The following is a 24,284-nucleotide window of genomic DNA, read 5'->3' on the forward strand; positions in this document are numbered from 1 at the left end:
GTGAGTCGAAGGCGATAACTGTGTAGCCGCGGCCCGGTTCGTATCAACACGTGCTGACATCATCAAGGCAAGGCAAGGCGAGTTTCTCTACACAGCACGATTCAGACACACGGCTATTCAAAGTCTCCCGAGCCTGATGATGATGACGTATCAGAGGGGGTGTGCGTGGAGGGGTGACGAGCCGGGCGCTGTGGCTAAGATTGACGAGTTGAGGGGGAGTGGATTGACGGGGGCGGGGAGTACATACGATTTCCATGAACTCCGGCTCAAGAGAGGATGAAGAAAGGGTGGTTGTAGGAGAGAAAGTAGGAGAGAGAGGTCGGCTTAGTGATGACCTGAGGGGTCCCGGGGTGACGGGGATGGGTGGAGCCTCCTCCTCTCTGCCCTGATATCTCTCATGGTCTGAGCTGTTATCTGGGGCCGGCAGTTGTGAGGGTGGATTTGGAGCCGATAAGGAGGAGTTCAGTTTTGTTGCTGTTGAGTTTGAGGAAGTTATTTTTCATCCAGAGTGTGAGTGAGGACAGGCAGGATTCAATGTGCCAACCTGCAGACTATATACGAGGAGCATCAGAGCATGACAAGCTAGCTCGTGTCCATGACCAGTTATTCGCTTATGTTAAAGATCATCTCAACTGCACTGTAGCTCTATCCAAGTCTGTTCCCAAGCAATTTAGATTATTGGCGCTCAAGCTACAACTGTCTTCACACTTCTCCGGTGTTCACATAAAAGCTGGTAAACCTAGAGCCTTCATAACTTGCTCTTCTCACTGTTGGACATTAACCCTCTATATCTGGACTGAAATAGTGATTACTGATTCAATTCTTTAAAATATCAAGTCTAAGACTCTATATTTTATCAGAAGCCAAGTGAAAAGCAGCGGATGATCTTCACACTTTGAGATTTTTGGTGGATACTATCTCGGCCTGCTTTGTCTGCTGAAGCCTGGGGATTTCCTAGCAGAGAACCTCAGCACACCATGCCACCCAAGAAGGACCAAAGCAGCAACCAAAGTAATGGAGAGGAGTTGGTGTCGCTCTCACAGGTACGAGATCTAATGAGTCAACAAAGGGATCTGTTCATGCAACTTCTGCAGCAGCAAGAAAGTAACTTTAAGACTGTTGTGGAATTATTTGTGAAAAATGTGAACACTCGGATTGACAAATTGACCAGGGAGTCACAGGAGCTGAGAAGCAGCCTGCAATTCTCCCAGAAGGATATTGATGATCTAAAAAAGAAAAATGAGAATCTTGAGTCAGAGAGAACAATTGCTTGTGCTGAAACCAAAGCAATGCATTGCAAATTGGAAGAGATGACTGAGAAAGCGGACTACTTGGAGGGTCAAACAAGAAGGAACAACCTTGTCATGGCCGGCATTCCTGAGGCCCAGAATGAAAGCTGGAGGGAGACTGAGGACAACGTCAGGTGTGTGATCAATGAAAAACTTCACCTTGACAGTAGTCAGATGGTGATTGAACGTGCACATAGGATTGGCAATCCATCCGGATATTCTGGAAAAAGACCGAGGCCTATCATGATCAAATTCCTCAGATACAAAGATAAAATGGCTGTTCTAGGAAAGGCTAAGGATCTGAAAGGCACCAACATCTATGTGAATGAGGACTACACTGAGGCTGTCAGGCAAAAGCGCAAGGAACTCATTCCAGCCATGAAAGCTGCCAGAGAACGAGGCGACATAGCCTACATCCGACATGACAAGCTTATTGTCCACCCCCCCTTTACAAAAGCAAAGGGATTAGAAATATCCTCATAACTACAGGCAAGCACATGCACACACACACACTGGACTGAATGTTGACTTTCTTACACTATGCTGATGTTGACACTTCCCAAGAAAGGGCTGAAAATAGCTCATGTTAATGTATGTAGCCTAAGAAATAAAGTTCAGGATATAGATGACTTGTTAACGTCTAACAAAATTCATATACTAGCCATTTCTGAAACTCATTTAGACAATACATTTGATGATGCTACAGTGGCGATAGAGGGATATAGCATTTACAGAAAGGACAGGGACGTCTATGGGGGAGGAGTTGCAATGTACATTCAGAGTCATATCCCTGTTAAGTTCAGAGGGGATTTAATGTCATGTGATGTTGAAATGTTATGGTTACAGGTTCACCTACCCCACCTTAAACCTTTACTGCTGGGCTGCTGTTATAGACCACCAAGCTCTAACAGTCAGTATCTTGATAATTTGTGTGAAATGTTTGAGCGAGCATGCGATGAAAATAGAGAAATATATGTCCTGGGAGACCTAAATATAAATTTTCTTGCACCAAGTTGTCCTCTGAAAAATAAGATGCTTACTATAAACAGTGCCTGTAACCTGGTTCAGCTTATTAACCAACCTACCAGGGTGTATACTACCAAAACAGGAACTGTATCATCCACATGCATTGATCACATTTACACCAATGCTGCTGAACTCTGCTCTAAAGCTGTATCTGTTCCAATTGGCTTCAGTGATCACAACTTAGTGGGCATATCCAGGACGACTAAAGTTCCAAAAGCTGGACCAAAAATTGTACATAAAAGATCGTACAAAGGTTTCTGTCATGATTCCTATGTAGAGGAAGTTAGAAATATCTGTTGGTCTAATGTAAGTAAACAAAGAGACCCAGATACTGCACTTAAAGCATTTACTGAACTGTTGGTTCCAATCATGGATAAGCATGCACCTGTCAGGAAACTGACTGTGAGAGCCAATAGGGCTCCTTGGGTTGATGATGAATTAAAAGAATGCATGGTTCAAAGAGGTGAGGCAAAGGCAGTGGCAAACGGGTCTAGCTGCACATCGGATTGGCAAATATACTGTAAACTGAGGAACTATGTCACTAAACTGAACAAAAAGAAAAAGAAGTTGTATTTTGAATCAAGGATTAATGATATAAAACATGACAAAAAAAAGCTATGGAGCACTTTAAATAATATCATGGGTAGAAAGGGTAACTCCACTCCATCTTTCATAGAAGTGGAAGGGTCCTTTATAACTAAACCTAAAGATATTGCAAATTACTTTAACGATCATTTTATGGACAAAGTTTGCAAACTCAGGCAGGAAATGCCAACACCGCACTCTGAACCATTGTATTCGTATTCATGTATAAAAGACAAAATAATGAAAGATAAGAACTGTTCTTTTGAATTCTGTAAAGTGGCTATAGAGGAAGTAGAACAACTATTATTATCTATCAATATTGAGAAACCACCTGGTATTGACAACCTGGATGGAAAGTTGTTGAAGATGGTAGCAGATCAGATTGCCACTCCCATATGCCACATCTTCAATATCAGTCTAGACAGCAATATGTGCCCACAAACCTGGAAAGAGGCTAAGGTAATACCTTTACCTAAAAATGCTCGTGCTGCCTTTACTGGCTCTAACAGCAGACCAATCAGCCTGTTACCTGTTATAAGCAAACTGTTGGAGAAAATTGTATTTGGCCAGATACAAAATTATTTCTCTATGAACAACTTGACAAGCAACTATCAGCACGCTTATAGGGAAGGACACTCAACCTGCACAGCGCTCACTCAAATGACGGATGATTGGCTAAAAGACATCGATCAACAGAATATTGTAGGAGCAGTCCTGTTAGACTTCAGTGCTGCCTTTGATGTCATTGATCATAACTTACTTTTAAGTAAACTTAAGTGTTATGGCTTTACTCAATCTGCCTCAGCATGGATAGAAAGCTACCTAACTAACAGAACACAGAGGGTTTCCTTTAACGGAAGCCTCTCAAATACAAGACAGATACAGTGTGGGATTCCGCAGGGTTCTTCACTTGGACCACTGCTCTTCTCGATTTTCACAAATGATCTCCCACTTGCTTGTAAGGAGGCCTGTGTGTCTATGTACGCAGATGATTCGACAATCTACACGTCTGCTCGAACAGTTAAAGAAATTACCTCAGCTCTCAACAAAGAGTTGCAGACAGTATTTAACTGGATCACTGATAATAAACTTGTTCTGAACATATCCAAGACTAAGAGCATTGTATTTGGATCAAAACACTCACTAATCTCTCAACCTCAGCTGAATCTGGTAATGAACAATGCTGATATTGAGCAAGTACAAGAAACAAAGCTTCTTGGTGTAACTTTAGATAGTAAACTGACATGGTCAAGACATATAGATTTAATGGTGCAAAAAATGGGGAGAAACATATCTGTTGTCAAGAGATGCTCTTCTTTTTTAACACCATATCTGACCAAACAGGTCCTGCAAACCTTAGTGTTATCACACTTAGATTACTGCCCGGTGGTCTGGTCAGGTACCACACAAACTAATCTAGGGAAGCTACAACGGGCTCAGAACAGAGCAGCTCGCCTTGCCCTTCAGTGCACAATGAGAGCTAAAATAAACGTCATGCATGACCAACTCCTCTGGCTAAAAGTAGATGAGAGGGTAAAAGCTTCCCTTCTCTCATTTGTGAAAAATATCAATGTACTTAAAACCCCTGATTGTTTGTATAGGCAACTCACACTCAGTTCTAATGCACACACATACCCCACTAGACATGCCACCAGTGGAAACTACACTATTCCACAAGCCAAAACAAATTCAAAACAACGTACAGTGTTGTATAGAGCTATGGTTGAATGGAACTCCCTCCCAGGGCATATCTCTAAAAATCAGAATAAAAATGGGTTCAAAAAACATGTGAAACAACACCTAATTGCTGTCCGCATCAGAGATTAGAGACCTGCTATTTTTTTATATTTTTTTTTAAATGCTTTTTGTTTTTTGTTTTTTTGTGTATTAATGGTTTCGTTCCTATATGTTTTGTGATTGTTTTTCTTTGTATACATTTATTTATTTTTGTTTTTTATTTATTTATATATATATATATTTTTTTTATATGTTTTTCTTTTTTTGTATATGTCTTGTGTGGACCCCAGGAAGAGTAGCTGATGTTTCTGCATCAGCTAATGGGGATCCTAATAAAATCAAATCAAATCAAATGTGGGAGATGGGGGGGTTGTGGGGGGATTTGGTGCTGAGGTAAATCTGGGTGTCGTCAACATAACAATGGAAGTCCATGGAGAAATGGAGAAGTAACTGACCAAGGGGGAGGAGGTAAATTATGAAGAGGAGGGGACCTTGTGTGACGGTTACTGTGGCAGATGTGTGGTTGTGGAGGGAGATGAAGTGAGATCTGTCGGAGAGGTATGAGTGAAGCCATTAGAACGTCGCGGGGGAGAAATTGCAGCAGTGTGAACTGCTCGTTGCAAGCCGTTGCAAGGAGTCGCGGAAGATTCAACATGTCTAATCGCAAGGTCCAGTTTTAGAACGTCCAGGCCAGCTCGTTGCGAGTGGTTGCGAGCAGTTGCAGTTGCGTCTCGTTGCAAGGCGAATCTTTGGTCTGAACAGGGCTTAAAAGGGCCAATACATTCTAATCATTCAAATCTCTGCAGACGTGTAGGCATATTTCTTTCACAGGAACCATTATCAGTTGGTGCGTCTTTTTCTCCTCTACCACTTATATTATGCCCGCACCTCCAGTTGGTTGCATTTCAGAGCAGCAACACGCTTTTTAGTGGTGATTTTTTAAAGTTGGGGTATATGATTTCTGATCGGTCAAAGTTAACATGAGCTGTACACTTTGACCAATCAGAGCGAGGCTCCGATTCTCTGTTCTTATTGGCTGTTGGGACTGTCCATTCACTTTGGCACAACTTTGTTTGTGTAGAGCGTGTCAGGGAGGGACCATAGGGGAGGGACCAAAGAGAACAAGTGGAGCGGTTGAGGTATTTGAATTCGAATCTCTATCCCAACTGCCATTTTCTCCCCAAATCCTTCACCCCAGCTTTAAGTCAGACGGTCAAAACAGCGTCAAAATGAGCTTAAATCCTAAATACAATAAGTAACATGGCACACTTATTTTTAGGTAAGCTCTAATTGATTACTCATTCATTTTTTCACACGTTTATGTTTTGAAGCGGAGGATCCCTCCGACGCTCTCTGTCCGGCTCATCAGACAGCACTCAGCTGTCTGTCAGTTGAGCTGGACGAGCCGTGGTGTGTGGAACTCAGCGCTCAGTTCTGATCTCTCTCCACTATCAGACTGGCATATCTCATTTCACTTAGTAACTCTAATGTTGTTAGGTATTTATCTTCATCTCTTATCTATTGTAAGAGTTTATGAATGACTGCACGTACAGTTGTCAGATCGCGGACCCCAAACAATGTCTTGCTCGAAAATATTTCATTTTCCTGTGCGGGTAGAATTGACCCAGTGCATTGTGGTAGAGTAGGAAAAGTATCCAATTGATCCATACCCAAAATCTTCCCGGAAGTTAGTAGCCTACTCATCCGGGAATTTCTCGCATACCCAAACTCACATACTCAAATTGAAGTCAAAATGAGTATGAGTAGGACGTTAGTATGGCTTTCCAAACACAGCCTAATTTCTACTACCGAGAAGTTCCTCTTCTTTGCCTTAATGCTGAAGCGATCTAGACCGGAAAAGTCTGATCTATAATGAAAAGCTAGTATCCAAAGTTTATTAGTTATGTCCTATTAAACCCGTATTAACCAACTTGTAACACGATGCTCTAATTGTACATTATTTCTTCATAAAGAAGTCTCTCCTCTCACCACGGTTCCTGCAAGATATGCGAACCCCAGCCTCTGCGGTTAAAAGCCCAAGATTTACCCTCAAGACTACTTGGGATTACTTCTAAATAAAGAACAATATTCAATAAATACCACCGTGTTCAGCGTTTTACTTCATCAGAACCCCTTCATCCTTATGATAAGTGACGACTGGTCATTAGGGGCACGTGGGGCAAAGCCCCACCTACTCTCACAAGAAAAAAAATAAAAATAAAATAATAATATATATATAGGGGAGAATGGGGTAATCTGAGCCACTTTTTACATTTGCTCCCCTTTAAGCGAGCTAAAATGATTTATCACTCAAATTTACACATTTCCCATTAATTCAGGATGTTTCCTAGAAATGGGCATTAGCAGAAGACAAAGGGCAGTGAAAATATGATTGTTTTAAAAAAAGTTGTCATGTGGCTCACTTTACCCCAGCTGTGGGGTAAACTGAGACAGACCAGAAAAATCAAGGGGGTAAACTGATCCACTTACTTTTTCCACTCTAAAACTACCATAACAACACATATTGTAACAGTTAGAATCCTGAAAGCTAGCCACACATTCCAGAACTAATGTCGGACTAGTAAAAGAATGATGGGGTTTGGTCAATTAAGGCGAGACACGGCAGGCAAAAACATCGTTTTTTTAAGCACTGGTCAATTTTGAGATTTGTGTCTATTTAGCTTCCATAACATGTCTTCTTTCATACTAGTATGGATAAAATGTCCAAAATATACGTTTTAGGTGTTTATTTTACTAAACTTTGACTGCTTGCGTCTGTATTTTGCTCCTAAATTCGTCAAAAGTGAGCATTCTAACGTAACATACAGCACCGCGACCGCTGTATGAATCATAATAACCATGGTACTGTTGGAAAGCTCTGAATCTCAAGAACAACGTTATCTGATCCAAATATGGTCATTTCCTTTGTATCAGTAACCAATCGTGAAAGTGTGAGGAGGGATTCAATGCTAGGAAAGCGACCTCATTGGCTAATGCACATTTCTGACGATGTGATTCGCTAAAATGCATCACGTGATGCTAGCCCCGGGTAGCTCGAAAATCACAAAATAAAATGGGGAAAACGTCGAAAATATGCCAAACCAAGACAAAAAAAACACTTAATCAATTGGCTACGGACATTACATGATCGCCATTTGAAGGGGAGAAGTGTTAAAGACATGTAAATCACGCCGATCACGTCGGAGAGACACAGACTGTCAGACGATCAGAGGGGAGATGGTGGGGAGAGAGAGCGTCTGTGCCGACAGGAGCAGGTTGACAGACAGTGGCTAATAATGAATTAACCACGTTTAAATTAGCATGTGGATGTAAATGTTACTATGCTATGGTTTATATATGTTAAGCAGTGGTAGGCCTATATGGCATTGAAGGGTGTAGGGCCTAATTCAATAAATTACTCTAGCTATTATCAGCAGAATTCACGTTTTTATCTTTAACGGCCGTTTTCTCAAAATGAGCTTTTTCCAATACTCTGCGAAAGATATCTCAACTTCTAGACCACTGACATCAACCAAACTTTCTATGATCATTCATAGCACTATTTTAAAGGTTTTTACAGAAGGATTTGTTAATATATTGTTAATTGTCTGATTTATGATACATTTTCCTCCTAAAAACATGCCGAAAATGCATTTCTAAGACATGTACATAGTCTTTTTTGATTTATTAAATGAAAAAAGGCTGTATCCAAAATCTGTTGTGTAAAAACTTTAGAAACTAATATGTGGTTAAAATAAAATAGAGATTTTAACTCTGGCTTTATCCAACATCTCAAAATCTTTCTCGAAAAATGACCCAAATTTACGCATAATTGGTTAAATATTGCCATATTTGCATATTTAATAAAATATTAAAGAAAAACATGTAATACAAAAAATGATTGTGTTTGTGTCAGTAATCAACTGGCAAAGTTTCATGATGATATCTATAAGTTAAAAAAAAATCCCTATTCACCTGGGGTGTCTCGCCTTAAGCAAATTTTCTAAACACTTGAAAGTAACTCTGAACAAAATCAAATACAACATAGTATAATTCAAAAGGTTTTAATAAGATTCAAATGAAAGATAGAACACAGTCTGGGGGTCAGAACACAGGACCCTTAGAGCCAGCTTGTGTCTGGGGGTCAAAGCATAGGAAATGTAGAACCAGCGAGAACAGCCTGGGACTCAGAACACAGGAGAAGACCCAACTGGATTATAACATCAACCATACAACTAGGCCTACACTACATTCCAGTCCTGAAGGTTACAGGGAAAGATGAGAAGGTGTTGCCCCAGGTCGTCTTCCTGGTGTATTTCCTTGGCATGATGGCTTTTCTACAATGTGTATGACATTAAAATAAAACATATGTTATGTAATATTACCAGTGTTGGGAATAACGCCGTTTAAAATAACGGCGTTAGGTAACGCCGTTCTTTTTTCAGTAACGGCGTAATCTAACTAATTACTTTTTCCGTCGTTACAACGCCGTTATCGTTACTGAACGTTAAATGCGGTGCGTTACTATGAATTGATTGAATAAACTGTGTAATCCGAAAGCACCCTTGGCTCCATAGCCTACTACACAAACTGCTAGAAAGGAGACCGGTGGGTTAACAACAAGACAAGCGATTGTTATTTCTTATACTGTTTTAAGATGTGTTTTATTCAGTGTGGATGACATTATAACTGTCAATTAGCGCCGTCACGTCAGTCAGCCGGAGCGCCTGCTTAGTGAAGTTTCTTTTTCTTTCTCTCTCTGTTGTGTGAGTGCGTGTGCGTTGCCGCAGTAACCACCTATCAATCCACGGTTGAAACGTGCTCTCCCTGAGTTTGTTTGCATCGCCCTTGTGAGTAAGTGCATGGAGTTTCCCGATCTCTATAAATTATAATTTATGCACGTTATTAAACAGCCGCGATTCGCCGGTTGCAACAGCTGTTTAGCGTGTCATCATTAGCCGAATATTGCTACTGTTATTTTCCTGGGATCTGTATGCTGCTGTGCATGTTAAAGAAGGAAATAAACATAGGATAAATCCTTACTCCTCCTCTCATCGTCTCATGCTTCATAGTCTGACGTTTTTGGCCTTCAGTGATAGCAGATCAGCACGGTACATTCAGCAGTTTCCTCTACTACTTTTGTTGAGAACGAAATAGGCTAGGCCTACTTGCAGTGCAGGATAAACCTCTTGCTGTCTGTTGATGTGCAATAAATATTGAAGGTTATGTAGCCTACAAGTAGGCCTACCTGTCTGTTCTACTCATTTCGACTTGTGAAAACTGCTCAGAAAAATCAAAATTTGTTGACATACAACTTTTTTTTTTTTTTACAGTAGGCTAACGCAAATAGTTACTTTCCCTGGTAACTAGTTACTTCTATTATAAAATAATTCAGTTACTAACTCAGTTACTTTTTGGAAAAAGTAGTAAGTAACTATAACTAATTACTTTTTTAAAGTAACGTTCCCAACACTGAATATTACATTAAAATATGTTTAAGACCAAACTTAAAGCTGCAGTTGAGAGTTTTTTTACTGTAATATTTGGCAAAACTGTCATAATAGCCATTCAGCTATATGTAGGTGAAGTGGTCTGAAAATATATTTTTATCACTTTGCTCCCCCCTGCCTCTGTGTGCTGCCCCCCAAAATTGCCACCGCTCGTGTTAATTTTGACCAATCAGAGCGAGGTCAGATTCTCCGTTCTTATTGGCTGTGGGACCTTGGCAACGACGTTGATGCGTCAGTTGCGTGAGCGTTCACGACCCTAGCAGTCTGACACTAGCCTACTGTTTGGTACTAGGCTACTACGGCGGACAGCGAGTAGCAATGTCTTCACAAACGAACCCTCAATTTACCATTCCCAGGATACCAACAACTAACACCGCTAAGACAGCAAAAAAACGAGGAAAGACGAATGTTGAAAAGTTAACTGCTGAAAGGGAGACGGAGAGAGCTTGAAAAAAAGTACACCGGCCATGTCTTCTTGCCCTATCACATCAAGACCTCTCCGACCGCGACCTCGTCCCCTTCCTCTGCCCCTCGGCTGCCTGCCGCTAGCAGCAGGATGTCCGCTGGCCCTGTATAGCCCTAGTCCTGTGCTCAGTGTTGCCAACTCAAAGCGATTTTGTCGCTATATTTAGTGACTTTTCAGTCCCCCTGGCGACTTTTTTTTCAAAACAGCGACAAGCGACAAATCTAGCTTTTTTTTCTGGTGTTATTGGTGACTTTTTTCGCCAAAGCAAGTATCACCTCTTCTCAACGAGCAGCGGGAGCACTGACACGCAGCCCGCTCCTCGTGCAGCAGCCCCGAGCAACCCCTCCCAGCTGCGGTCAGAGCAGCAGCATAGATAGTACGAGATACACACACACCTCTCCGCTCTGTTACAATTAGTTTGCTATCTTGCCTGGCTGTTACAGCTACTTTTGTTAGGCCTACCAGCACACTTACAATGATTTTAAGCTAACATACATGGTCTGTCTGTGATTAAAATGAAGATGCTCAATATGTACGTATGTAGTTATCATTACTAATGTTTAATCACCTCGGAATCGGACATGGTGTTTGTCTCCTGTCAATGTAACTGAATTCACATGAATGTGCATAGCTGTCGTTCGGAGGGAGGAACTACAGCAGGTAGAGCGTTGGGAAAACAGCCGTTGGGATGCGTTACCGGCATCGGACCTCTTTTTTCAGTAACGAGTAATCTAACGCGTTACTATCTCTAAACCAGTAATCAGATTAAAGTTACTCATCAAAGTCACTGTGCGTTACTTTTTCTGTCATTTTCCTTAGTAAAACATTTTACATAACTGCACAAATGACTGCGATTGCGATATAATGTAATTAAATATGCGCGCATGTGTCTCTAAACGCTCCAACTGCTCCAACCGCTCCTCTCGTCTTTTTGGTAGCGCCCTTCGTCTCTGACATGCAGTGTGTGTGTGTGCAGCAGCATTACGGCCGAGTTTAAGCTGAACTGTGGCGCAACACAAATGTTTTCCCCCCCATGAAATATATGAAATATATATAAAAATTGAAATCGGTTCATCCTAGCCTGAGAAAAGGCAGAAAGAGTGGTTTTTTTAACCCTATAATTCTCTTTCTCGTGACATCACAGAAAGAGAAATATAGGGTTAAAAAAAAACTTACTTTGTAAATATTACTGTGATGTCTTTTACTGTGACATCACAGTAATATTTACAAAGTAAGTTTTTGCATTTATTTTCATGGGGGGAAAAAAGTTTTTTTTTATTACATTTTTTAAACCATAATTTTTATTATTTTGAAAACAGCTACTAGCCTACAAGCTTTATTTTATATATTTTCAATGATTCTTAATGTGTACATGTTTTAAACTGAGATATATGGGTTTCAAAACCTATAAAGTAACGTTTAAAGTAATTGTAATCTAACTTAGTTACTTTTAACATCAAGTAATCAGTAAAGTAACTAAGTTACTATTTTAAGGAGTAACGACTAATCAGTAATCTGATTACTTTTTCAAAGTAACTGTGGCAACACTATCCATGTCCATGGTCTCTGCAGTAAGACTACGGCAGCCGTGTGAGCCAGTCAGATTTGGGCCGAAGGGCTAAAGGTGCGAACACACTAGGCATTTTACACGCGTAAGATTTACGTGCGTAACGCAGCTAAAATGTTGCTTGATCATTTTGTGTCAAAAATGGTTATACACGCGTAACGTGCCTAGTCTCCCTCCCGATATTGTATTTCCCTTATCAACCATGGCTGATCAGACCCGACACAACAGCGTGCATGTCCACACAAAAACAACAACAACACGGCCAACAACTGTGCCAAAAGACAAACTGAACAGCACAAATAGCCTAGCATTAAAACAGCATTGCATATTCACGGCAGCTACATAACAAACACAGTTACAGCAGCATCGGTGCACGGCGGCACAACATAAAGGCAAGTAGCCAAAATTACCCTACCTGGCTGTGACAAGGGACCGTGGCTGGCGTAGATCAACACCGGTGCTTCGCTCTACTTGTCGTGAAAGTCCCGCGGACAGTCGTCATGTTTGGGTTCATAATATGAGGCGCTAGCCGCCCGCACACAACAGGGTGAGTTAACTAATGCTATACGGCGCTAACTTTATCGGCTAAAGCACAGCCGCACATATTCACTGAATTAACCAGGAAGTTCATTCTCCTGGTTTACTTTCCCCACGTGTTCTATCCCCGAGCGGCTTCATACAGCACCGGCCGCCCGCAATACATTTTTCTCCTCGGTGTCTCTCATCAGCCTCTGTGTACAGTACACTGTTCTCCGACCCTGCCAATGTATGTGACGTCGCGGGTCAAGCTCAACGTTGATTGGCCAACGCGGCTAATCGTCTCGCGTAGGAGCAACAAAAGTTCAATTTTTTGAACTCCTTGCGTAGCTATACGCACGTAATATATACGCGCGTAAACATGTTGCTTTAGCGCGAGTGAAAATGTTGCTTTAGAGCGAGTGACGCATTTACGCGCCATGTACGCGCAGAAACCAATGGTTCCCTATGGAAAAGGGGCGGATTTCATACGCGTCTGTACGCGTGTAAAGTGCCTAGTGTGTTCGCACCTTTAGGGCTCGTTCGCCTTTTGCCCCTCCTGCCCAATGCAATGTGTATTGCACGTGAACAACTGCGAATGCGCGTGCTCGTAGTATTTCTCTGTTATAGTGGACGGAGATATTTTTTCCTCAACGGTCGGTGGCCCTCCGGCAGGGGAAAGGACATATATGGTTCAGTTCACTAATACTAATAAATATTACTGTGATGTCACAGTAAAAGACATCACAGTAATATTTACAAAGTAAGTTTTTTTTAACCCTATATTTCTCTTTCTGTGATGTCACGAGAAAGAGAAATATAGGGTTAAAAAAAACACTCTTTCTGCCTTTTCTCAGGCTAGGATGAACCGATTTTTATTTTTTTTGCACATTTATACTACATAGGATCTCAGAATTCAATACACCTTCATATTCAAACCGGTGAAGTAGGCCTTTAAGTCATGGGGGAGAAAGAAAGGCAGACATGTAATTAAGATCTAGGCAGATACAGTGATAATATGCAGACAGTGAAAGTTCCCGGGCGGAGATTTAAACCTTCCTCATTTATTTTTATATACATACATAATAATGCCTGTAACATATTAAAAAGCTGAATTGTTTTCTTCATTACAGGAAAATAGCAAAAACATTTGTTCAGTATTGCCATTATATAAATGATTGATAAGATAAAGCATATTCAGATTAAATCTAACCCATTCACTGATGTCTAATTGTTCTTCCCTCCTTCTGCACACTCTCTGCCAGCTGTGAAGACCCCTGTCTCTTCCTCAAGAGCTGATGTTTCTATTGCTGGAAACAGAAGCTCTCCTGTCCACACAGACGGGCATCACAGCTCCAGGTGTGTGATATTTAACCTGTATTCACATTTAAAAAATATTGATGTACTGTCTTTATAATGATAAAGCTTTATTGCAGACAGGTCCATATAACACATCATACAGTAAACATAGCATACAAAAGGAAATACATAAAAATTGCATATTGACCTTTAGGATAAACAGGCTATTGCACCAATGCCGTCTAAACCTTATAGCAGCTTTTCAGAGGGGACACGTAAAACATATTATGCTACCTTGAGCCTCTGCATACTCTTTTTTCACAGTTAGACCACAACTGAGCAGTATATAATGGTGTGATGTAGGTTCTAAACAAAGAGCACTTCACAGAGTCAGAGCACATAGAAGAAACTTCCTTATAAGCATGTTAGCTTGAGAATAAACTGTGTAAAGTGTCAATTAATATTTTTGCTGTATGTTCCTGTTAAAAATAATGAAATGTTTAATATTCTATACAGAACGTCTGTTCTACTGAGCCGTCTGCAGCAACCACTGAACCTCCGCTGTCACCATAAGCAAAGAGAGTTCAAAGTAAGTATTTACATGTTTCTGATTTGGTTGCCAAAGACATGATATGAAGTCACATACACAATCTTAAACATTTGCTGTGTCTTGATTCTTGTCCGACTAGGTCTGCCGCCTTCTGTCCCGGCTGTCCCCCTCATCCACTTCCTTCCTGTGGCTGTGATGTCAGACCGTGCTGCTCACAAGAGTAGAGAATACCTGGCTCTCTGGATGGCTCCATCCCTGTGTGCAACCTCATGAAGATGTCCTGCTTTCCAAATCCCATGCATTTTTTTTTTCTATTGTACATACTGCAGCTGACCATAAAGAGCACATAGTGTGCATGCAGTATGCTACAATTGGGAAGTACTTATACTTCTATATGTCATTATAACATCATGCCTTGGACTTGACTCTGTTGCTTGTATATCCCTCGAATTGCTGTTGGTTTTCACTGGGAGGCTCAGTCCATGTGATGTGACTTCCGCTGTGTAGAGGATGTAGGTTAGAAGAACCTCCATAAAGCTGCTGGTTTGCACACTGAAACTTACTACAGGATGTAGTAGGACATCATGTATTGGGACAAGCTAAATCTTTACACAGAAGATCTTATATTTGAAAATTGTCTTTTTTAATGTTATGAATCATTACTCCTGTGCAGCTACTTTATTTCAACCTGATTTGGATTCTTTATTTTATAGCCTCTTAATAATGTATCAGCGAGTATTTCATATAATGTGTCGAAGGATTCGATGCAGTTAATTAAAAGTATTTTTATTGTGTGACTATTTGTTTGTTGAAATCTAGCTGTCATTGTTGTGAAGATTTTTTAATAAACAACACATTTGATCCATTTATGTCTGTGTCAAGTAAATAATGTTTACTGATTATTAAATGCATTTTAAACATGTTAAACATAATATCAAAGGTTTTTAATATTATTGTTAAATAGCCTTGATGTAATTCTGCATTTAAATGTCCAGTGTAGTTTTGGTTTAGTGTTTTATGTCCACACAATGAATTTAAGTTATTTATTCTGAAGTTCTAAACTTCATCTTTTGTCTGAACTGGGATTTGAACCTGGAAACTTTGAGTGATTTGGCCGTAAGTCAGCAGGGGATAGTGCTGCAATTTCATTGGCTGTCAGGCTGTGCCAACTATCCACGTCTTGCCAAGATGTGAACAACTAATTATGTGTTTATAAAATCGCCAGAATGTGAGAAATAGTGTCTTTTAAGCTCTAATTTTTCCTGGGGGGGGGGGACCCCCAGACGACCCTCTTTAGTGTGAGCCCCACCTGTTTTTTTACACCTAGAAACGCCACTGCTTATGATGATGCCGGTTTCTGTGTAGTATAAACCCCTTTATATTTTTTATATCTTTGTCAGGTAAAACATTTTTAATTAATGATTTTATTACCAAGCACAATCTTGATTTTATGTTTTTAACTGAAACTTGGTTGGACCCAGACAACAGCTCAGCTGTTCTTATCGAGTCAACCCCCCCCCCCCCAACTACACTTTCGAGAGTGAGGCCAGAGCTCATAGGAAAGGTGGTGGAGTTGCTTTTTTATTTAATGAATCTTTAACATGCAAAAAGATGTTTTATGGAAACTTTGTTTCATTTGAATATGTGGCTCTCAAGTTAAATTCAGCCTCTCAAGCTATTTTTATTAATATCTACAGGCCACCTAAATACTGTGCAAACTTTTTTGATGACCTTACTGGACTACTGTCTGTAATCTGTATGGAGTTTGACTGTTTATTGATTGTTGGGGATTTTAATATACATGTGGACAAACCCGAGGACAGAAGTGCTAAAGAACTATGCTATGCACTGGAAAATGTTGGACTCTCTCAACACGTAAACCAGCCTACACATAACAAAGGTCACACCCTGGACTTATTAATTTCAAAGGGCCTGGACATTTCAAACCTTTTAGTGTCTGATGTGGGTCTCTCCGACCATTCATGTTTGTTTTTTGGGAGTACAATATCTTTGCACACAACTGCAAAAACAAAGGTTATCAAAAAACGGTATATTACTGAAAACACGAGTGAACAATTTATCCAGGCATTTTCTCTGTCCCCGCTCCTCCCCTGTATCTCAGTTAATGAGCTTGTATGTAACTTCAACTCAAAAATTACAAACGTTATCGATGCTATTGCACCCACCAAGGTGAAAATCATCTCTGGTAAAAAAAGGTCCCCTTAGAGAAATACCCCTCAGGTCAGAATTGAAAAAAGAGAGTGCCGTAAAGCAGAACGCAGGTGGCGAAAAACAAATCTAAATGTTCACTATAACATCTTCAAAGAGAAACTACGCACGTTTAACCTAGAACTAAGAAATGCAAGACAGTCTTTCTTCTCTGACATCATCACCAAAAACAGCAACAATGCACATGCCCTGTTTGCTGCTGTTGACAGGCTAACAAACCCTCCTGTGTCAGTAGCGTCTGAGCATCTTTCCACGAGGGCCTGCAATGAATTTGCCTCCTTCTTTACTGAGAAAATTCATAAAATAAGACAAGCTGTCACTGCATCAATACCAGGTTCAAGATATGTTTTATCTCTGTACCCATTTAAAATCAATTCAAATGCAATGACAGAATTTTATCTCATAAACCACAAAAACCTGGAGGACATTATACAACACCTGAACTCCTCATCCTGTTGCCTTGACATTCTGCCCACAGGCTTCTTTAAAACAGTTTTTAGCTGTATGGCCTCAGATGTTCTACAAATTGTCAATATGTCCCTTCAGACAGGTGTATTCCCACAGGCCCTGAAAACAGCAGTCATCAAGCCACTCTTAAAAAAGAACAATCTAGATACATCACTCATGAAAAATTATAGGCCCATATCTAACCTACCATTTTTAAGTAAAATCATTGAAAAAGCTGTTTATCAACAGCTAAATAACTACTTAGCAATGAATAACTGCTTTGATGTCTTCCAGTCAGGATTTCGACAACACCACAGTACTGAGACTGCTCTGGTTAAGGTCCTCAATGAGATCCATTTAAACACAGACAGTGGCAAAAGTTCTGTCTTAGTTTTACTGGATCTCAGTGCCGCTTTTGACACAGTTGACCACAGCATATTACTAGATCGACTAGCAAACTGGGTTGGACTTTCGGGAACTGTACTAAGCTGGTTTGAATCCTACTAAAAGGATAGAGACTACTATGTGTCAATAGGCAATTTCACATCTGAGCGGACAAATATTACATGCGGGGTCCCCCAAGGTTCCATTCTTGGCCCTCTTCTATTTAACATCTACATGCTCCCACTAGCTCAGATTATGAATAAGAACAAATTATGCTACCATAATTATGCAGACACACAAATTTACATAACCATATCACCAGGAGACTACAGTCCAATACAGGCACTGAGTAAGTGCATTGAACAAATCAATGATTGGATGTGCCAAAATTTCCTTCAATTAAACAACGATAAAACTGAAGTCTTTGTCTTTGGTGCCAAAGATGAACAATTAAAAGTCAGCGCACAGCTTACATCCATTATGTTAGAAACTACACCCCAAGCCAGAAATCTTGGTGTTGTTGTAGACTCCGACTTGAATTTCAGGAAACACATAAAATCAATCAATAAATCAGCCTACTACCACCTAAAAAACATATCAAGAATTAAAGGGCTTATGTCTCAGCAAGATTTAGAAAAACTTGTCCATGCATTTATCTTTAGTAGACTTGACTACTGTAACAGTGTCCTTGCTGGCCTTCCAAAAAAATCAATCAGACAGCTTCAGCTAATTCAGAAAGCTGCTGCTCGAGTCCTCACTAGGACCAAAAAGGTGGATCACATTACCCCAGTTCTGAGGTCTTTACATTGGCTTCCAGTCACTCAAAGAATTGATTTCAAAATTTTGATGTTGGTTTATAAAGCACTAAATGGTTTAGGGCCAAAATACATTACTGATATGCTGATAAGTTATGAACCGTCCAGAGCCCTTAGGTCGTCTGGGACAGGTCTACTTACAGTCCCTAGAGTTAGGACTAAACGAGGAGAAGCAGCTTTTAGTTTTTATGCACCAACAATCTGGAACAAACTCCCAGAGAACTTGAGGTCTGCTGCAACTCTCAGTTCTTTTAAATCGAGTCTGAAGACTTTTTTGTTTCCTTTTTAACTTGCAATTTTCATTTTATTTGCTATGTTTTTAAATCGAGTTTTAATTTATTTTTATTTTTTATTTGCTTCTTTTATTCGCTTCAATGTTTTATAATGTGTTTTATGTATTCTAATCTTGCCCCTGTAAAGCACTTTGAGTGGCCTTGTGTCTGAATTGTGCTATATAAATAAACTTGCCTTGCCTTGCCTTGCCTTGCTCTGGTTAAGGTCCTCAATGACATCCACTTAAACACAGACAATGGCAAAAGCTCTGTATTAGTTTTATTGGATCTCAGTGCTGCGTTCGACACAGTTGACCACAGCATATTACTAGATCGACTAGCAAACTGGGTTGGACTCTCTGGAACTGTGCTAAACTGGTTTGAATCATAAAGGAAAGAGACTACTATGTGTCAATAGGCAATTTCACATCCGAGCGAACAAATATTACATGCGGGGTCCCCCAAGGTTCCATTCTTGGGCCTCTTCTGTTTAACACATGCTACCGCTAGCTCAGATTATGAACAAAAACAAATTATGCTACCATAATTATGCAGACGACACACAAATTTACATAACCATATCACCAGGAGACTAGTCCGATTCAAGCACTAAGTAAATGCATTGAACAAATCAATGACTGGATGTGCCAAAACTTTCTTCAATTAAACAGCGACAAAACTGAAGTAATTGTCTTTGGTGCCAGGGATGAACAATCAAAAGTCAGCGCACAGCTTAAATCTGTTATGTTAGAAAGCACACACCAAGCTAGAAATCTTGGAGTAGTGATAGATTCCGACTTAAATTTCAAAAAACACATTAAATCAATTACTAAGTCAGCCTACTACCACCTTAAAAATATATCGAGAATTAAAGGGCTAATGTCTCAGCAGGACTTAGAAAAACTTGTACATGCATTTATTTTTAGTAGACTTGACTACTGTAACAGTGTCCTTGCTGGCCTTCCTAAAAAATCAATCAGACAGCTTCAGCTAATTCAGAATGCTGCTGCTCGAGTCCTCACTAGGACCAAAAAAGTGGATCACATCACCCCAGTTCTGAGGTCTTTACATTGGCTTCCTGTTAACCAAAGAATTGATTTTAAAATATTGATGTTGGTCTACAAAGCCCTAATGGTTTAGGGCCAAAATACATATCTGACCTACTGGTCCCTTATGAACCAGTCAGAGCTCTCAGGTCGTCTGGGACTGGGCTATTGAAAGTCCCCAGAGTAAGGACCAGACAGGGAGAGGCAGCCTTTAGTTTTAATGCACCCAAGCTCTGGAATAAACTTCCAGGGGACTTGAGGTCCGCTTCAACACTTGGCTCTTTTAAATCAGGTCTGAAGACCGTTCTGTTTCCGTTTTAACCTGACATTTTAATTTCTCATTTTGAATTAATTTTTATTTTTTTATTTTTTTGGAATGTGTGCTCTATACTTGATGTATTTTGTTCTTGCTTAAATTCTTTTTTTTGAATGCCCACCAGACTTCCTTCCGCCTATCCCTGATCTAAATTCCCCGAACAATCTAAAAATGATGAGGACTTAGTTTATATTGAGAACACCAATAGTCTACTACTTCCATTCATCATTCTATGAAATTTCCTATTCTTATCTTTCCCCCTCTAGTCGTTTACCATTTGACCAAGTCATCTGTGTCAAGAGTTTCAAAGAAGTGTTTTTAAAAGACTTTGCCTCTAAGTACTTCGAAGTCCAAAATCTTTCAGAGTATTTTGGACTCACAAAGTTCTCTTAAGTTTTTCTTCTGCCTCCATGGTTGAAGGGACAGATAGAGTCTGCTGGAACAGAGTGTGACAAACTATAGGCGTATACAGTCCCCTCCATAAGTATCGGAACAGTGAGGCCAATTCCTTTATTTTTGCTGTAGACTGGAAACATTTGGGTTTTACACCAACAGATGAATATGAGACAATAGCTCAACATTTCAGCTTTCATTTCCAGGTATTCACATCTGGATCTGATACACAACTGAGAAGACATAATTTTTTGAAAAGGAACACCATATTTTTAGGCAAGCAAAAGTATTGGAACAGATAGACTTTAAATAAATTAAAGTAAATAAACCGTAATATTTTGTCGCAAATACTTTGCTTGCAATAACTACATCAAGCCTGTGATCCATTGACATCACAAAACGTTTGCATTCTTCTTTTGTGATGCTTTTCCAGGCTTTCACCGCAGCCTCATTCAGTTGCTGTTTGCTTTGGGGGGTTACTCCCTTCGGTCTCCTCTTTAGCAGGTAAAATGCATGCTCTGGAGATTGACTTGGCTAGTCTAAAACCTTCCATTTCTTGCCGCTGATGAACTCCTTTGTTGTTTTTGCAGTTTTTTTGGATCATTATCTTGCTGCATGATGGAGCATCTTCCAATCAGTTTGGTTGCATCTTTCTTTAAATTGGCAGACCGAATGTTTCTGTAGACTTCTAAGTTCATTTTGCTGTTGCCATCATGTGTTTCTGTGTTGTTGTCAAGATGAACCTTTACCAAAGTGATGGAAAGGCTAAAGTTTGGAGAAAGAAAGGATCTATCTACTCATGATCCCAAGCTCATCTGTGAAACACGGTGGAGGCAATGTCATGGCTTGGGCTTGCATGGCATCTTCTCGGATGGGCTAATTATTCTTCATTGATGATGTAACACATGATGGCAACAGCAAAATGAACTCAGAAGTTTACAGAAACATTTTGTCTGACAATTTAAGGAAAGATGCAACCAAACTGATTGGAAGATCCTTCATCATGCAGCAAGATAATGACCCAAAACACAACAAAGGAGTTAATCAGGGGCACGAAGTGAAAGGTTTTAGACTGGCTAAATCAATCTCCAGACTTAAACGCTATAGAGCATGCATTTTACCTGCTAAAGAGGAGACTTAAGAGAGTAACCCCCTAACACAAACAGCAACTGAATGAGGCTGCCGTGAAAGCCTGGAAAAGCATCACAAAAGAAGAATGCAAAAGTTTGGTGATGTCAATGGGTCACAGGCTTGATGCGGTTATTGCAAGCAAAGGATTTGTGACACAATAGTATGTTTTATTCACTTTAATTTATTTAAAGTCTATCTGTTCCAATACTTCTGCTCGCCTAAAAATGTGGTGTTCCTTTACAAATAATGCTATCTTCTCAGTTGTGTATCGGATCCAGATGTGAATACCTGAAAATTAAAGCTGAAATGTTGATCTATTGTCTCATATTCATCTTTTGGTGTCAAACCCAAATGTTTCCAGTCTACAGCAAAAATAAAGGAATTGGCCTCACTGTTCCGATACTTATGGAGGGGACTGTATAGTCATGCATGTTCTGCTCCAAACGGGCTGTTATATAGTGAACTGAGAACCAATGAGCTTTGAGAGAGGGAGGAGTGAAAAAGGAACAGCTGCACGGGGGACCCCGGTAGCCTCCTCCCTCTACTCCTTCCTACTGTATGGCCATATAAGGTCCTTCCCCCTACTCCTTTCTATGGCCCTATGGTCCTCCCCCTTCCTCTGGTCAACTTTAACCTGATGAGCCTTCACATTCTATTCTGTTTCATTAAACATTTCCTACTTTTACTTATGACAAAAAGAAATACAAATGTCACAAGATATGCACAAGTAAAAAGTTACATCATGTTCAAATATCACAACAATGCGCATATCCATGTCGTAAAACCTCTGGGCGAGGCCTCTAAACTGAGAAAATATAAGGGCGTGATATTCAAATAACGATTGTGTTTCAGCCACCGCATTTATCAATAATGGCCTGGCGGACGCCGAGATTGGCGAGATACGACCGTTTGATAAATCCCACACGATACTTGGCGTATGGAGGTATTTGGGCCAGAATCTGCACCAGTTTCCACGCAAGTTTGATGAGGCCCTGTGTGAGCTACAGTACGAGTACAAGAAAGAATTTGTGTTGACAGATGAATCAATCTGTTAAGTTCATTCTAACATTTATTTTGTCTACAGTCCAGGGAGGAAAATGAGTCAGAGACTTTGACAGTTAGGCTATATAATACCATTTTTGTATTAAGACTCACCCTGCCTCCAGCCTTCAGTTCCCCTTCTCCTGAATCGCTCTGTCAACTGTTGTGTGAACACTGAACATTTTCACTTTCAGGATTCCCTCCTTGTTCTCATGTACCCAGTCGTATGTTCTGTTGGTCCTCCCCTCTGCATTTTCAGGAAACGTACACACACACACACACACACAAGAAACGAGCACCAACTTGCTGGGACAGAATCACCCTCATGTTCCAATGACTCACCTGGTATGTGATTGGTATCTACTGTATACGTATAATGTGAGTCTAGTCTACTCCAGTGAACCGGCGACAACGTCCTTATGGTATGTGACACAACGAGTCTCGGACAGTTTAACATGAGCATTGATCTCATCGCCCATGCTCCCCTGACACTCCTGTGATGGTAGGGAGGTGTTATCTACTGTACCTTAATAGAGAATATGAAGGATTGTTTAGCCGACACATAGCCAAGTAAACATCAAGGCCTAAAGATATATAATATTAACCCATAGTGCAGGGCTATTCAATTAGTTTTGAATGCAGTGGCGTTTTCTCCCGGAGGCCAAGGGAAGCCAGGCTTCCCTGTTTTTAGGCTGTAGTTGTCATCCAATAAAAACATTTATATTAACAGTTTCGGTAATCTTTGGTGCTGTGTTGCTGTCATTTCTTCCCCATTTCTCTCCTCTCGTTGAGCATTTCACAATGCGCGAAACAGCGCCCCTTTACATTTAGATTCTGAAGACGCGGCGAAACGCGACACTGCACACTGTATGTCTGCGAGGAAGCCAAGTAGGGAAGCCAGGCCGAGCTGGCTTCCCTTGGTAAAAAAAAGAAAAAGAATTGACCAATCAGGTGAGGACACTGCCCTCCTGTGATTGGTCAGGAGGGTGTCAGGAGGGTGCCAAGGGAAGTCACTCGGCCTTTGGCTTCACCGAATAATTTATTTCCCGTTATTATTCGGGGATTTTTATATATTATGCGCTTAATTGACGCAGCGCGTTCCGCCTCAATGACACTAACAGCTGTTCTGCGGTGGACACGAGAGGACCGGGCGCGTCCCGTGACCCGCGGTCTCTCTCTATTTATCCACTGATAAACGCAGCACGTTCGCCCTTTCCCTTGAATAGAGGGTTCTACCGGTCGCATTCACTGCCGTTTTATTTGAGTTTCCTCGTAACCCGCTGCCGTGGCGGAGAAGAGACGAACTGATGGAATATGCTGCACCCTGAGTCACCGTCAGCCCTTCCCCGATGTATTTACATTCACTAGGCCTACTGCTTAAACTCTTTCAAACATCACAACGTTTCCATCAAACTGATGCTTAGGACCTGTACTTTTTCAGCTGTCAATCAATGCGTAGACGCTTAGGCCATATTCAGGACCCATACAATAAAATCGGAAACTGCAAACTTGACACATTAAAATCACATATGGCTTTGTGGAAAGGCTAAGATATTATTTAGGGTTTATGAGATTGGCACATACGTTGATACAGATTGTTCCTAAATCTTAGTGTAGTAAAACAAATGTAAAAAAAAAAATAGGGATAGGGAGAGAGAGAGAGAT

General features: G+C 40.5%; 1 protein-coding gene across 1 annotated transcript in view; it reads right to left on the reverse strand.

Moving 5' to 3' along the window:
• LOC307251034 (NACHT, LRR and PYD domains-containing protein 12-like) overlaps window positions 1-22,782 on the reverse strand; it is a 52,943-nt gene extending 30,161 nt beyond the window's left edge. The window contains exon 1 of the mRNA XM_080028337.1: window positions 22,734-22,782. The gene's annotated coding sequence lies outside the window, so the exon portion shown is untranslated. The remainder of the gene's footprint in view (window positions 1-22,733) is intronic.
• Window positions 22,783-24,284: the final 1,502 nt, after the last annotated feature.

The sequence above is a fragment of the Ammodytes marinus genome (genome assembly GCF_949987685.1).
Source record: "Ammodytes marinus genome assembly, chromosome: 5".
NCBI classification, from domain to species: Eukaryota; Metazoa; Chordata; class Actinopteri; order Uranoscopiformes; family Ammodytidae; genus Ammodytes; species Ammodytes marinus.